The following is a 16,971-nucleotide window of genomic DNA, read 5'->3' as shown; positions in this document are numbered from 1 at the left end:
TTTCTATTATTAGTAAACAGTTCTCTTATTGGTTGCCCTAAGTTCAGATATCCAGAAACATTCTTATTTAGGTTTTTATTGCTATGAAGAGACACTATGACAATGGCAATTCACATAGGAAAACACTAAAACGGGGCTGGCTTGCAGTTTCTGAGATTTAGTCCCTTGTCCTCATGTAGGAAGCGTGGCATATGCAGACAGGCATGATGATGGAGAAGGAACTGAGAGAGCTATATCTTGATTTACAGGCAGCAAAGGGAGACTGTGCCACATTGGGTGTAGCTTGTACACAGGCGATCCCAAAGCCAACCCCCACAGTGATACATTTCCTCCCACAATGCCACACCTCCTAACAATGCCACAGCTTCTAACACCTTCCTCCCTATGAGCCAAGCATTCAAATACATCAGTTTATGAGGGAAATTCCTATACAAAACATCACAGAAAACATAGCAATTTATACTACATAACCAGGGAGTTGCTAGAAGTAGACAAAACAGTCAACAGTATAGCTGTGAACAACAGGAATTTCATCCCCTTTTTCTTGTTCCTCATGTAAAAATGACACCATATTATCACTAAATGTATTGCTCTTCAACCAAAACAATTCTTTCAGTGCCATTATTTACTTTATTCACATTGTTATATCATCAGAAATTATAATTGAACTTTGAATTCAAATAGTTTCCCTGATTTTAAAGTAATGTGTGTGTGTGTGTGTGTACATGTGTGTGTGTGTGTGTGCATGTGTGGGGTGTGTGTGTGTGTGTGTGCATGTGTGGAGTGTGTGTGTGTGTGTGTGTGTGTGTGTATGTGTGGGGTGTGTGTGTGTGTGTGTGTATGTGTATATGTGTGTGTGCCTGTGGTGTGTGTGTGTGTGTGTCTGTGGTGTGTATGTGTGTGTGTGTGCATGTGTGGGGTGTGTGTGTGTGTGTGTGTGTGCCTGTGGTATGTGTATGTGTGTGTATGTGTGTGTACCTGTGTGGTGTTTTTGTGTGTGTAAGTCCATGCTGGAGGTCAGAGACCATGCAATGTTAGAGTAGCTTATACACCATGTGAGTTCTACACCTTCATCGCAGTCCATGCAGGTCAGCTGCAGATCCATTACTTGATGAACTCTCACCTCACTTTGAGATATTCACTACAAAAACGTCTTAGCAAAGACCATCATTCTTTATTAAAACTTTTCTGTTTCAGTCTACAGATTCAAGGCAGTTACTATTTAAAGTGCAACACAATATGTTATAGACTTTTAAAAGGCAATTGTCAACTTCATATAGAAAATAAAATGAACAAATGAAAACCCAAACCAAACCTAAACAAAACAGATTAGCCGAAACAATCTTGAACAACAAAAGAGCTTTGCATGTAATCCCGCTCCTTGACCTTAAGCTGTACTACAGAGCACTAGTGATAAAACCAAACAGTATTAAGTCCAAGTGGAACTCCACATAAAAGCAGATACACTGAAAGTGGGAAAGAGCCTCCAACATGTTGGCACAGGGGAACATTTCCTGGACAGGTCATTAATGGCTCAGGCTCTAATATCAACAATTGACAATTGGGACTTCCTCAAACTGAAAAGCTTCTGTATACCATTAATAAGGCAAATTGGCCACCTACAGATTGGGAAAAGATCTTCAGTAAATCTATATCTGATAGAATTAATATCCAAAATATATAAAGAACTAAAGAATTTAGACTGCAGAAAAGCAAATAACCCAATTTAAAAATGCTATACAGAGCTAAACTGACAATTCTTAACTGAGGAATTTTAAATGGCTTCAAATGGCTGAGAAATACTTAAAGAAATACTCAAAGTCCTTAGTCATCAGGGAAATGCAAATCAAAATGACCCTGAGATTGCACCCCACAGGAGTCAGAATGGCTATGTTCAAAGACTCAAGCAACATGCTAGCTAGGATGCAGAGGAAAAACACAAAAACAAAAACAAAAACATTCCTCCATTTCTGGTAGGATTGCAAAGTACATCCACTCTGGAAATCTATCTAGGGGCTCCTCAGAAAATTGGAAATAGTTCTACCTGAAGACACACCTATACCGCTCTTGGGCATATACCCAAAAGATGCGTTCACCATACCACAAAGAAATGTGCTTCACTATGTTCGTACCAGCCTTTTTCTGTAGTAGCCAGAAGCTGGAAACAACTGACAAGTCCCTAAACTTAAGAAAATATATTTTTAAAAAATGTGGTTTATTTACACAATGGAATACTACTCAGCTATTAAAAATGAGGACATCATGAATTTCACTAACAAATGGATGGAACTAGAAAATATTGTCGTGAATGAGGTAAATCAGACCCAAAAGGACGTACATGGTATGACCTTAATTATCCTATGGGTAGGGAGGTTTTTCCTGAGGAGCTATGACAAATGTCTATTAACCACAGATAGGGAACTAACAACAAAGCAAATTCATTATTCTCCCAGTTTTCAACTTGATGACTCAAAGGGTTTATTTTTACATGAGAGTAGATGACAGGTAGCTTCCTGAAGCCAGAAAAACTCCAAGTCTGCACCTAAAACCCTCTCCAATGTGGGACAGGAGGTGGATGAACATAATCCCTTTCAGCAGGACTAGAAAGCCAGTGAGGAGAGATCTTTTCATCTTTCCCCTAAAATGGATAACAATTTCTATAACTTTAAGAAGGGGGCTTACCATCTTGTTAGTTTTACTTGTGCTACACTTGGACTTGATACATACACACACACACACACACATTTCCCTAGGCTCCCCTTATAAGAGAGAATATTGAAATCCATCTAAAATTTCTGTACTGTGCATCCTACTTAGAGCATCCAGGACCTGTCAATCCTGTAAAAATGAAGAGATATCTGGAATAAATATTATCCACGCTAAGAAAAAAGAAGATCTGAAGCTTGAGCCATAACCTACCAAGGGGACAACAATCACATGCTCATCACTAAGGTTTTTTTTTGTTGTTGTTGTTTTGTTTTGTTTTGTTTTTGTTTTTTGTTTTGTTTTGTTTTTTTAAGATTTGGTAGCCTCTTCAAACTTAATACTTTATTGGATCATCACTCCCATACAAATGCTTGTCCATGGCCAGTCACAGGTTATTAATGTATGCTCTTTTCCCTATTAACTTACTCTGCTTGAGTAAACACTGTCTTCTCTATCAGATCTAATTTTCAAAGAGGAAGCTTTTTCTGGAAACTTGTGAAGTTATTGATAAGCAATTGTCTTAGTTTAGGTTTTATTATTGTGAAGAGATGTGGCTCTAGCAACTCTTATAGAGGAGAGCATTTAACTAGAGCTGACATACAGTTTCAGAGCTTCAGTCCATTATCATCACGGCAGAAGCATGGCAGCATCCAGGCAGACATGGTGCTAGAGGAGCTGAGAGTTCTCCTTGTTTCAAAGGCAAACAGAAGACTGTCTTCCACACAGCTAGGAGGAGGTTCTCAAAGCCACTCTCACATTGACCTACTCCTTCCAAAAAGGTAACACCTGATCTAACAAGGAGATATGTCCTAATAGTTGCCCGTCCCTGGGGCAAGCATATTTGAACCACCATACCAATATTTCAAGATCAAAGAACAAAATTGTATCTTTACTAATGTTATTATTAATTGTCTCACTAAAGTTTCTGTCTATCGTTTTACATGTCCTTGTACAAATAGAGATACCTCAAATTACCTTTTAAAAAGCACAAAAAAAATCACTAAAAATGAATAGGGAGTTTTCCATTTGAAAAAACAAATGCTTGCTCATTGGCACACTGAGTGGCTCTTGGACTTCATTATAACTCTATATCAGTAAGTTGAAAAATAATTTTATACAGTGTTTTGGATGTATTTAAGCATGTAAACTTTATGATTGTTAATATGTATTAGTAATGACATTGCAAATAAATTATTGTTTTATCCTATTTTCTCAATCTAAAACCTTTACAATAGATTCACCAAATATGATGTAAACTGAAGACACTATAAAGAAAGGTTTAGTGACATAGAATTACAATCCCAGCCAAGGTAGGACCACTTAAACTCAGGAGTTTAATAGAAAAGTGTAGGAAGCCTCAGTCTCAAAAACAAAAACCGAACAGGAAAACAAATGTAAAATAATGTATATTAAAATATCAAATTCTCCAAACATTTATAGCTCAATTAAGGTACAAGTCAGTTAGGGCAAAATAAAACCTACATGTCCTATTAAATTCAAAGAAATTTACTTTAAATTACAAGCCACCCCATCAAGACCTATTTGTACAATTTCTTGCAATTGGCCATTTTCAATATCCTTGAAAACATCTTATGATTTAGTTGTTACTGGAAACATAGGACAGACAGTGAAGAGTTTCTCCTAATATACAGATAGGCCCACATCTTCTAGACGACTAATCACAGTTTTTAAAAAAGAAACTGTTATTCAGACAGATTTGGGGTGATGGGATTCTGAACTGGTAAATATATTTATATCTTGCTTGGAAATAGAAATTTTTAGAAGATAAAATCACTTATAGTAACATCCTGAGTTTTACAGGCCAAGGAATGGCACTAGAAAATATCCTGAGTGAGCGAACCCAGACCCAAAAGGAAAAGCATGGTATGTATTCACTAACACGTGGATATTAGCAAAAAAATAAATAGATAGATAGGTAGGTAGATAGATAGATAGATAGATAGATAGATAAAAGGTACAGAATCCACAGAACTCAAAAAAGTTTAACAAGTTAAAAAGCCCAAGTGAGGACTCCTCAATTCCACTTGGAAGAGAGAAAAAAGCAATCACAAGAGGTGGGAAGGTTGGAAGGAGGGAGGGGAAGAGGGGAAGATAATCAGGTATTGGGTGTATGAGGGCAGAGGGAATAGGACTTAAACACTGAGGGCCAGCAGAAAGAATGGAAACATGCAACCTCAGGAGGTAGGAGGTGGGTAGATTACAGAATGTACCAGAGACCTGGGAGGTAGGGAACTCTCAGGACTCTAAGGGAGGGGCCTAAAATGAAATGCCCTACAATGGGAAGAGGGACCTTGTAGAGCCCACCTCCAGCACAAAGACGGGGCATCAAATGAGGGATAGGGTCGCCATTCCACAGTCAAAAGCTCTAATCCATAATTGTTCTTGTTTGAAAGAACTGCAGGAACAATAATGCAGAAGGTTCCGAGGAAAAGGAGGTCTAGCAACAGACCCAAATTGGGATCCAGTTCAAGGGGAGGTCCCAAGGTCTGACACTATTACTGAGTTTATGGTGTGCTCACGATTGTCCTCCACAAGCAGCTGAAAGAGTTAGATGCAGATATTTGCACCCAACCAATGGAAAGAAACTTCTGACCCCTGCAATTGAATTAGGAAATGATAGAAGAAGCTGAGGAGAAGGGTGACCCTGTAGGAGGACCAGCAGTCTCAACTAACCTGGACCCCGAGATCTCTCAATCACTGAGTCACCAACCAGGTAGCATATACCAGCTAATATGAAGTCCCAAACAGGTATACAGCAGAGGACTCTAAGGTTTGGATTCAGTCAGAGAAGATGCACTTAACCCTCAAGGGTCTGGAGACCCCAGGGAGTGAGGAGGTCTGGTGAGGTCAGGGGTGGGGAGTGGGGACATCCTTGTGGAGATGGCAGGGGGCAGGTATGGTATATGGAACAGTCAGAGGATGGACTGGGATGGAAATAAAATCTGGACTGTAAAAAAAAGTTTAAATAAATTTTAAAACCAGAATTTTAATGTATAGTATAATATGCATGATAAAGACACCTTAATTTCATAGTATATATTGACTTCAATTAGATTGTTATATCCACAGTTGATAAGCCAACATGGGATACTTCTACTGTAAGGAAATGATGTCAAATATGACCATTGACATACTCATGAAATCTATTAAAAATGGTCATTATTACACAAAGCCCAATATCTATATTACAAAAGTTCCCATCCGGTAAACCAGCAGACCTGAAACTTAACCGTATGTGTTGAAAATAGTGTCCTGTGAAATCATCCTTTAATTTGTTATGGTCTAATAAGTTTGTGCCATTCTATATATCACAGGTAGAATTAAAGCAATGAACTGATGACTTTTCCTTTGTATTCATGCATTTTTGAATTGTAAAAGGATGATGTGAGAAACATGTGATTCTATGCAAATAATGTTCTGAATAACACAGATTTTACCCTATTTCCATTTATCCTATTTCTTATTTTCTATCAAGTATCCAGAAATTACAAAAGAATGATAACATCTTTTTTTAGTTCCTGGACAGACTTACAAAGTTGTTAGTCTAAAAGTTATTCTTTCATCGTCATTATTGGATTTTTAAACTATTTCCTTTGTGTTTTCAGATTATTGTTACATCAGTTTTTCCTTCTCTCCCCTCCCTTCGAGGTGTCCCATGTTACTCTACTTGCTGCCTTTCAAATCGCTGCCTCTTTTGTTATTAATTCGTGTTACTTACACACATATTTTTGTAGACATGAGCCTTTCAAAATCCATATATAAAATCTGTTTTGTCTGCAAATGTTCCTTGTTTGTGTTTTTTTCAGGGATAATTACAGAAGCTCCTCCATTCTGTAGGGTTTCACCATGTCCACTTGATTTGGGTGTTTGTGTTTTGTTTGTTTGTTTGTTTGTTTCACTGATTGATATTTAGCTGTGCTGAAGCTGTTAAATTTTATGAGGTCCGACTTTTGAATTATTGGCCTGAAATCTTGGGAAATTGAAATCCTGTTTGGAATGTCATTTTCTTCATTTATATAATATTTGGTATTCCCTATACTTTCCTCTAGAAATTTCAGTATCTCTGGATTCACATTTAGTTTTTTGTTTGTTTGTTTGTTTGTTTTTTATGCATTTAGAATTTGTACAAGTTTTGTACAAGTTTTTAGGCACTCATACGACCTCATTCTTCATGTGACCATAAATATTCTTAGTGACATTTGTTAAAGATAGTTTCATTTGCATTTATTATGTTTTTGGCAATTTTGTCTACTTTTTTGACTTTTTTAATGAGATTTTTTCTTTATTTACATTTCAAATGTTATTTCCTTTCCTGGTTTCCCCTCTGAAAACTCTCTGTTCCCTCCCCATTCCTCTGCTCACCAATCCACCCATTCCCACTTCCTGGCCCTATATTGGGGCATAGAACCTTCACAGGACCTAAGGCCTCTCCTCCCATTGATGAGCAACTAGGCCATCCTATGCTACATGTGCAGCTAGAGCCATGAGTCCCACCATGTGTTTTCTTTGGTTGGTGGTTTAGTCCCAGGGAGTTCTGGGGTTGCTGGTTAGTTCATATTGTTGTTCCTCCTATGGGGCTGCAAATCCCTTCAGCTCCTTGGGTCCTTTCTCTAGCTCCTTCATTGGGGACCCTGTGCTCTGTCCAATGGATATCTGTGTGTATTTGTCAGGCACTGGCAGAACCTCTCAAGAGATAGCTTTATCAGGCTCCTGTCAGCAAGCTCTTGTTGGCATCCACAATAGTGACTGGATTTGGTTGTTTATAGGATTTATCCCCAGGTGGGGCAGTCCTTGGATGGTCATTCCTTCAGTCTCTGCTTTACACTTTGTCTCTGTAACTCCTTCCATGGTTATTTTGTTCCCCATTTTAAGAAGGATCAAAGTATCCACATTGTGGTCTTCCTTCTTCTTGAGTTTCTTGTGTTTTGCAAATTGTATCTCGGGTATTCTGAGTTTCTGGGATAATATCCACTTATCAGTGAGTGCATAACATGTGTGTTCTTTTGTAATTGGGTTACCACACTCAGGATGATAAGTTATCTGTATTCATGTTCTATTTGTCTACATGGCATTTTCATGACAGTATATTATTGTCTTTACTGCTATTGCCCTGTAATATATCTAGAGATTCAGAAAGGCAATCACTCTACCATTGTATTTTCCTGCTCAAGATGGTGTTTGAAGTCTGGGTTCTTTTCTAGTTACATATAAATCTTAATAGAATTTTTCTATATCTATGAAGAATGGAATGGATATTTTGAATGGGATTGCATTGAATCTGTAGGTGACTTTTGGTAGAAGGCTTATTTTTTACAATATTGACTTTACCAATCTATGAGCATGGGTTGTATTCCATTTACTAAGGTGTTTTATTATCATTTTCTTCAGAGATAAAATACTTCCATTTTAGAGATCCATCACATTTTTAATTTTTTTTCCTTATTTTCTTTTCTTTGAGGTTATTGTGAATGGGATATATATATATATATATATATATATATATATATATATATAAAATCTTTCTCTTTATGTTTATTGGTGGTATATAGAAAATATTTTCATTTTTGTAAGTTTATTCTGCATCTTGTTACATTACTAAATTTGTTTATTATTTCTAGTTTTCTAGGATCATTTTTGGGGATGACAAATTATGTCACCTGATAATAGCTCTAATTGACTTCTTTGCCTATCTGCATCACATTCATCATTTTCTCTTGACTTATAACATCAGTTAGTGCTTAAAGAATAGATATTGAAAAGAAGTAGTGGATCTCTAGTTAGGATGATGTTGACTGTGGCTTTCTAACACATAGAATCTGTAAATGGCTTTACTAGTTGAGGTAAAGTCTCTCTAGTCCTACTTATTCTAGGATTTTTATCATGATGAGATGTTAGGTTTTTTTCAACATATATTGAGATGAATGATCTTTTCAATGCATGTCTATATTCACATTTCAAGTTTTTGCTTGAACATACACCATTCCTGGCATACCACTCCCCCTCCCCACTATTCTATTCACTAATAGTTGTTTCATATATATATATATAGCTTGTCTGTATGTTTTCAAGGTTAACCATTAAGTACTAGACAACCAATTGGTTTACTCTTTAATGGGAAATTCAACCTCTCCATATTGCCCAGATTTCCTAATGTTCTTGTACTATATGTAAACGGTTAAAGCCTGATGGGTTTGGTTCCTTTCTCGTTTAGACTAAGAACTCATTTTCTGTAGAGAACGTGAAAGATTATAAGCTTATCCACCCAATTCTTTGACCATTTCTTTGGATATAGTTGATCATTTCATACCTTCCCTGAAATAGAAGACACATTTTGTAGAGGAAGATTGATAAGGATTATTTCACGAAGAAGTGGCAATCAAAGCAAAAGAAAACGAAAGACCAAGACCAAATTCATGTAGAGATCACTCTAAATGTCTCCATGCTATCTCCACATAAAATGTTCAAGGTACAGAAAGTCCAGGAGATTGTTCCATAGAAAGAACAGTCTATAGGAGTTATCGCCAATCATACCCTAGCACTTACATTTAGAATCCAAATACTTTTTTTTCCCATTTTGTATTAGGTATTTAGCTCATTTACATTTCCAATGCTATACCAAAAGTCCCCCATACCCACCCACCCCCACTCCCCTACCCACTCACTCCCCCTTTTTGGCCCTGGCGTTCCCCTGTACTGAAAGTCAAAAGTTTTGCTCCAATGTTTAAAGGCACAATCACTAAAATGTAAACTTAGTGTAGAGGCTCAGCAGGTCTACACTAACAGCACAATGAAAGCCTAAATAAGAAGACAAATCCATTGAGATTATTCTGTCTCAAGAAGATAGAAATGAGAACAGAGAGAAAAGAAGACCCGCAGAGATCGTGCAATACCAGGGAGCTTATTGATATATTACAAATGGATTTACAGAAGTATAGGGCAAGGAAAAAAACAACAGAAAAAAAAACATGACAAATACTCTCAATTTTGATGAATAACTTTCACTGGTATCAAAGGAGCCAAGTGAACTGGAGTAAAACTCAACACAAGAAACAAACTTGGAATTTTATGGACATTTTTTCATAAATTAGACATAAAGATAAAATCTTAAACATAACAAAAGCAGAAGTATTCTCTATAAGACATATCAACAAATTGTTATTAATAAAAATATCTGAAAAGAAGCATAAGTACCCAAAACTTACAAGAGAGTTGTTTATAATAATATAAGCTATCAGGCCATATTTTCGTGCCTAGATGATTATTTTATGTTAAGATATCAATCTTGGTGCCTGAAGAAGCATTTATCAGTTTACTTACATCCAAATTCTTTTGATTTTACCTCATTTTGCTTTGGCATTTTAGAGACTCTTATTCACTTTCCTTTTGAGTGGGGTTCTGTGTAATTAGATACCACCATGAGCATCCAATTACGTAATCAGTAAGAAAATGAAAAGAAAAGAAAAGCAAGCATGTTTAGAACCATCCAAAAAAATGCATCTCTAATAGAAGTATTCGACTGGACTAAAATTGGATAATGCATTGAAAGATGAGCATTTTTCCTACTGCCAACAGTATGTGTTTTTCATGGTAAAAAGTTTTTGAATTAGGCTATAATATCATAAGCCAAAAGAGATTGTCAGTCAAAAGTACCAGTGATTGGCAAAATGTGGAAATGGGCTTTAAACATAATATTTAGGAAATGGTTGCTTTCTCCCAAATGGAATGAAAGTACACCTACTTTGAGTAAGAATTTTCTACAACTCAGCTTGAGAAAGTTCCCTTTTAGAACTATGTATTCTAGTTTCCTTAAGGCATAAAATAGGAAAGAATACTGTATAGTTGAGTGATGGTCAATTCTTAATCCATCTTTGAAAATTCACTGGATGTGCACAATAGAAACTGCTTCCTACAACTACTTTAGGGTAAGTTCATTTCCATGAAAAGCAGAGAGATGTATATTTTTGTTCTATGTGAGTATTTTAAACAATATGCTAGGCTGGGAGACTGCAGTAAAAGGAGAATTACAGCTGTGTCGAGAGGTGCAAGTTAGTAACACCAGTGACTTTAACGCTCATGGCAATAAAATGAAATACTGTGTATACATATTAGTTAAATGTATGCATTGTAAGCAGTAAAATCTCCTAGTTCAGGAGTCAGGGAGCTTAAGTGTCTTATCACCACAATGTAAATTAAATTGCTATCTAGATATTTATCTATACAAAGAAAGAAAAATATTTTTTCTACCCACAGAGACAATGTATACTAATTAAATAATACATTTCTGATGGATATGTTTCTCCCATTAAATTCTATTAAAATCTTTTCTTAAGATGGTTGTTACCAACTGGGATAGATTAGTTAAACTTGAATTATCATCACTACTTAAAGATATTCATGTCAGATATTGGCTGGTATGCAAGCAAAGAATCTGAACCTGGTAATTCTGCACGTATGCAGGTGTTAAGTTTTTCATTCTAATAAAATTCCTAACAAAATTTCAGACATTAGAGGTCAAAATACATGTGACCTGAGTTAATGTTTCCTTTAGGGAAATAGTTCTACAAATAAATTATTTTCTTTAAATATTCATTATCATGTATTGACACATTGATTTGTTAATGCTGAATAATGAGACTCCAATATAAATAACATGCCTATAGGTTGCTGAGCCCATTATTTTTATATATTACAATTATAAATGTATATACTTATATGTAAGTAACAACAATTATTGAAGTAAGAGGCCAGGAATTTGTAATATACAAGGAGAGATATATGGGGGTGTTTGAAGAGAAGAAATGGAAGGAAAAGTTGATGTAATAATTATTCAAAATATGAAATTAAAGTTTAAAAATAATTTGGGTTTCTAATAAGAAAATCCTTTAACCAAAAATGATCCTTGTTCTCTTGTTGCTTATAAAAACATGAACTAAAATAATGCAGGCTATTATTTAATAATTATTTTTTCAAAAAGACTCCTATGTTATCATACTCACCTTAATGAAGAAACATAAAAAATAATCCTTTTCATATACAATTTTAGCAACATCACAGATCCCTATTAAATAATTCAAACCTACTGAGTTCTTAAGATAATGAGATTTTTCAATAATTTGATATAGAGCACTCAAATAGCAATAAACAAGGATTCATTGTATTTTAATTTGGGAAAGGACAAAATTTGTGATTTTGCCTGATGTGTGGTAATTTGATGTCAGGTTCACTTCCACCAAGATTTCAAGAGAAATATAGATTAGAGGGAAGGAGTTACATCTTTAAAACTGACAGATAACGACTATCTCAGCAGGATTCAAACTTTCAAGGGGTTCATTTTACATCTCTGCAAGTGCGCCTTAAACTCTGCGATGCATACCCATCACCTGAAAAATGATTCCTTAAAACTACATTCACTATTTCTTGGTTATAATTGCTATAGCACTCTGTGCATATAGCTAGGTCACTACCATTGTGTTCTTAATGATGTCTCCAGTGACACCAATTGTCCCTAGTATAACATTTTTGAGGGACCATCCTGGAATGCAGTAATTTCCCTGGAAGTTAAAATTATGTTTACCTTTGCAAAATCTGAAAATCATTGAGTGTAAATACTCTAATGATTGCTTTTGATTTATCAAGCATATGCATTGAATTAAAATTATTTTAAACTTTTATGCCCATTTTATCGCCATAAATACACTCTGATTAAAACCCTCAGAGTTTTTACCTTCTAAATACTTAAATATGAACAGGAAGTATGGGGCCTGAGAGCATGACTGACTTGTCATATCATTATGATGGAAACCTGAGCCAGGCTGTATGTACATTGATGGTGGATAAATATGCTATTACTTACAAGTGAAGACACATCTGAAGTTTTAGGTTTCATAGTTACATGAGCTAAACTTAAATATGATCAAAAATAACTTGATCGCTTGCGTCTATGTGTGGACTCTCATCTCTTTTGGCCAACCAGGTCTTATGAATCTCCACTTAGCATAACACTAAACAGCAACAGACCAAACATCAACAAAAATCAAATATGGTTACTTTGAAATGTTCTACTGCTCTTTACTAGACTATTTATAAGGCATAAGACTTTTCAATTATGTGTTTAATGTATTTGCATATGCCACATAGCATTCCAAAGTGAATGATTAAGAAAACCATTCACGTGTAATCTGAACAACACTCTTCTCAATGATACCTTGGTCAAGGAAGGAATAAAGAAAGAAATTAAGGACTTTTTGGAGTTTAATGAAAATGAAGCCACAACATACCCAAACTTATGGGACATGAAAGCATTCCTAAGAGGAAAACTCATAGCTCTAAGTGCCTCCAAAAAGAAACTAGAGAGAGCACACATTAGCAGCTTGACAACACACCTAAAAGCTCTAGAACAAAAGGAAGCAAATTCACCCAAGAGGAGTAGAAGGCAGGAAATAATCAAACTCAGGGGTGAAATTAACCAAGTGGAAACAAGAAGAACTATTCAAAGAATCAACCAATCAAGGAGCTGGTTCTTTGAGAAAATCAACAAGATTGATAAACCCTTAGCCAGACTCACTAGAGGGCACAGGAAAGCATCCTAATTAACAAAATCAGAAATGAAAAGGGAGACATAACAACAGATCCTGAAGAAATCCAAAATACCATCAGATCCTTCTACAAAATGCTATACTCAACAAAACTGGAAAACCTGGATGAAATGGACAAGTTTCTAGATAGATACCAGGTACCAAAGCTAAATCAAGATCAGGTTAATGATATCAACAGTCCTATATCCCCTAAAGAAATAGAAGCAGTCATTAATAGTCTCCCGGCCAAAAAAAGCCCAGGACCAGATGGGTTTAGTGCAGAGTTCTATCAGACCTTCAAAGAAGATCTAATTCCAGTTCTTCACAAACTATTCCACAAAATAGAAACGGAAGGTACTCTACCCAACTCATTCTACGAAGCCACAATTACTCTGATACCTAAACCACAAAAAGACCCAACAAAGATAGAGAACTTCAGACCAATTTCCCTTATGAATATCGATGCAAAAACCCTCAATAAAGTTTTTGCTAACCGAATCCAAGAACACATCAAAACAATCATCCATCCTGACCAAGTAGGTTTCATCCCAGAGATGCAGGGATGGTTCAATATACGGAAATCCATCAATGTAATCCAGTATATAAACAAACTCAAAGACAAAAACCACATGATCATCTCGTTAGATGCTGAGAAAGCATTTGACAAAATCCATATATTGTTTTTATAGGAACATTATAGTAGAATTCTGTGCCCGTTACTTGATTAACTGTCTTCAAAGGAATAGAAAAAAATCCCAGCTAATTGGTACTTGTTGATAGAAAGCAGAAAATTTTGATATTTCATTGACTTAGACTCTGATGTGGGAACTCCTCCACATGATGGAGCAGAAATTGAGGGGAGGGTCAACCAATAACTGGCCGAGCATGAGATGCACGTCATGAGATCGAGCCTAACCCTGACACTATGAATGGTATTGTCCTATATTTGTAAACACAAACCTGGCATAATGCTGATCAGAGTATCTTCAACCTGCATCTGATGGAAACCAATGCAGAAATCTACAGCCAAATATTAAGTGAAGCTTGGGAAATTCTGTGGAAGAAGGGGAGAAAGGAATGAAGGAGCCAGAGGAGTCAAGAACACCACAAGAAAGCCTGCAGAATCAATCAACCTGGGTCCATATACAGACTCACAGAAACTAAACTGCCAACCAGAAAGCATGCCTGTGTCAGGCCTAGGCCTTCTTTGCATATGTAACAATTGTGCAGCTGGGTCTTCATATGGGATTCCTAACAGCAGGAACAATGTCTGTCTCTCACTCTGTTGCCTGCCCTTGGGTCTCTTTTCCTAACTGGGTTGGCTTGTTGTAACGTCAATAGGAGAAGACACACCTAGTGCTACAGAAGCTTGATATGCCAAGGCTGGTTGACATACACGGGAGGACTCCTCACTTCTGAGGAGAAGGAGAGGAGGAGTAGGCGGGCAGGGGGAGAATGTGAAAGGATGGAACTGGCAGGGCAGGCGGGAGGGACTTGGAGAAGAGGAGAAAGGGGAAGCTTCAAATGGGATGTAAATAAATAACAATACAAATAGAATCATGCTTGCAGATGTGCATACTAATCTACAAAAAAAATTATTTCAATTTAGTGTGGATTGTTAAAGCATTACTGAAAGAATTTCAGTTTTTACTATTACAATGATGTCATATACCTATCCTATTTCCTTATTCCTCACAAGTCAAGATGATAATAGTTAAGATAAAAATGACAAGACCAAAGGAATTATTATTGCATAAAATATCTACATGTATTATAGTATGGTTGTTGGGATTACAGACGTCTCCCATTTGCCATCTGTGTGAAGGTAAGAAGGCTTTAGATATGAAGACTTGGTCTGCAGTTGGTGAGGCTGCTGCAGGCGTGATGCTGCTTTTCTTGAGGAACTATCTCAACAAAGAAAGCTTTGAAGAATTCTGCTCCTGAGCCCACGGGGAGTCCTCTCTTTGTGCTTGTGGTTGAAGATGGAATTTTATTTCTTTCAACACAATTTTTAAATTTAAAAATATTTTGATGATATTCTTCTGTTTCCCCAAATTCTAGTCCTTTCTGCCTCTCTCGCTCTACTCAACAATAATTCTTTCTCAAGAAAAGAAACAAAGCCCCCACAAAACAACAAAACCTTCCCCCAAAATAAAATAAAATAAAATAAAAATCACACTGAAGAAGAAGCTAAACATCCAATTAAAGATGTGAGTTTTTAACTTCCTGCTCAATCCACCATACACTACTGGTTGTCATATGCTCTCTGTCATAGACCCTTTCTCTGAAAGAGTTATTGCAAATAAAGACTTTCTTATTTGAACTGTCTTTCTGTGTGTTTTATCACATCAACATAAAAGTAGTACAATTTTGAATAACTAAGAAACCAAAAGAGGTGAGTATATGATATCATGTTCATAATAATGTCTTTCTAGGCTGATACATATATATATATGTGTGTGTGTGTGTGTGTGTGTGCATACCTTTAATACAACTGTATTTGTTTAATTAGGGGTTAAAACTAGTGGATTATCTTTTGTTATATATATATATATTTTTTCTGTTTATTTATTTAGATCTGGCAAGATAACTCATTTAAGAGCACTTGTATTCTTTGAGAGAATCAGCTTTTAATTCCCAGCACCTATATGGTAAATAATAACCACCTGTAACTTTAATTCCATGGTAGAGGGGAGGGGAGTGTGTATTTAATGAAGATTAAAAATTACTCTTTGTGCTGAGAACTATGCCAATCACAAGATGGGACAATGTTGCATGAGAGCATTATACATTTGTGCATAAGATAAGAAATTTGTCGTTTTGTATGTTAAGAGAAGGTGATTAAATTTGAAACAAACTAATTCAGAAAGGTAATAAAATACATTATAGAACCATTTCCCCGTTTTCTTCTATTTACATACTCTTAATGAATTCCTAAGTTTCCCTAACATACTTGGATTCCCGAATTTTATTATCTTTACTTGAAATTTGAGAGCAGTATTTTGAAAACTAAATATACTAGAGGAAAAGACTTTGTAACGCAATGGCAGCCTCAACACACTGTGTTTGGCTTAAGAAACAGGCAGTAAAAGGTATTTTATGTTTTATTCTCCCACCAATTCAATATAGGCATCAGGTGGAGTCCAAGAAATTGTGCTATAATTGCTTTTGGATGAGGATTTAGGACCTAGTAAAGGGCATAATAAGCAAAATGCTAAAAGAAGAAAAGCATCCTCTGAAACACAATATTTTGGCAAAATCTGCTACTTTCAAGCAGGATGAACAGGAGTCGTCTGCAAAGCACAGATTATGGGTCCAGTTTCCAAGTGAGAGGCTCTGTGGTACTTGACAAAAACAAAAAACAAACAAAAAATAGGAATGGCTTAAAGCTTTGTTTGTTGATAGCTCCTCTTTGTTAAATTTGTTAAAATTTGGGTTTGAAACATAGCTCTTGATATAAACTTTGCTGTCAGAGTAACACTGAAGGAAGACAAGAAAGAAGAATCAACATCTTCATTCAGCACAATTGACCAATGGCTAAAATATTTGCTTCAATGCCTAATGATTCCAGTAGGAAATGCCCCCATGTTTTTGCTTTCAGAATACCCTGTAATACACTGTCTAAGAATAAAGTTATAGTTTTGTAGGAAAGAGTTACCTATCACAACAA

Source organism: Mus musculus, chromosome 15 (genome assembly GCF_000001635.26).
Source record: "Mus musculus strain C57BL/6J chromosome 15, GRCm38.p6 C57BL/6J".
Classification (NCBI taxonomy): Eukaryota; Metazoa; Chordata; class Mammalia; order Rodentia; family Muridae; genus Mus; species Mus musculus.
Note: the sequence above shows the minus strand (reverse complement) of the source record.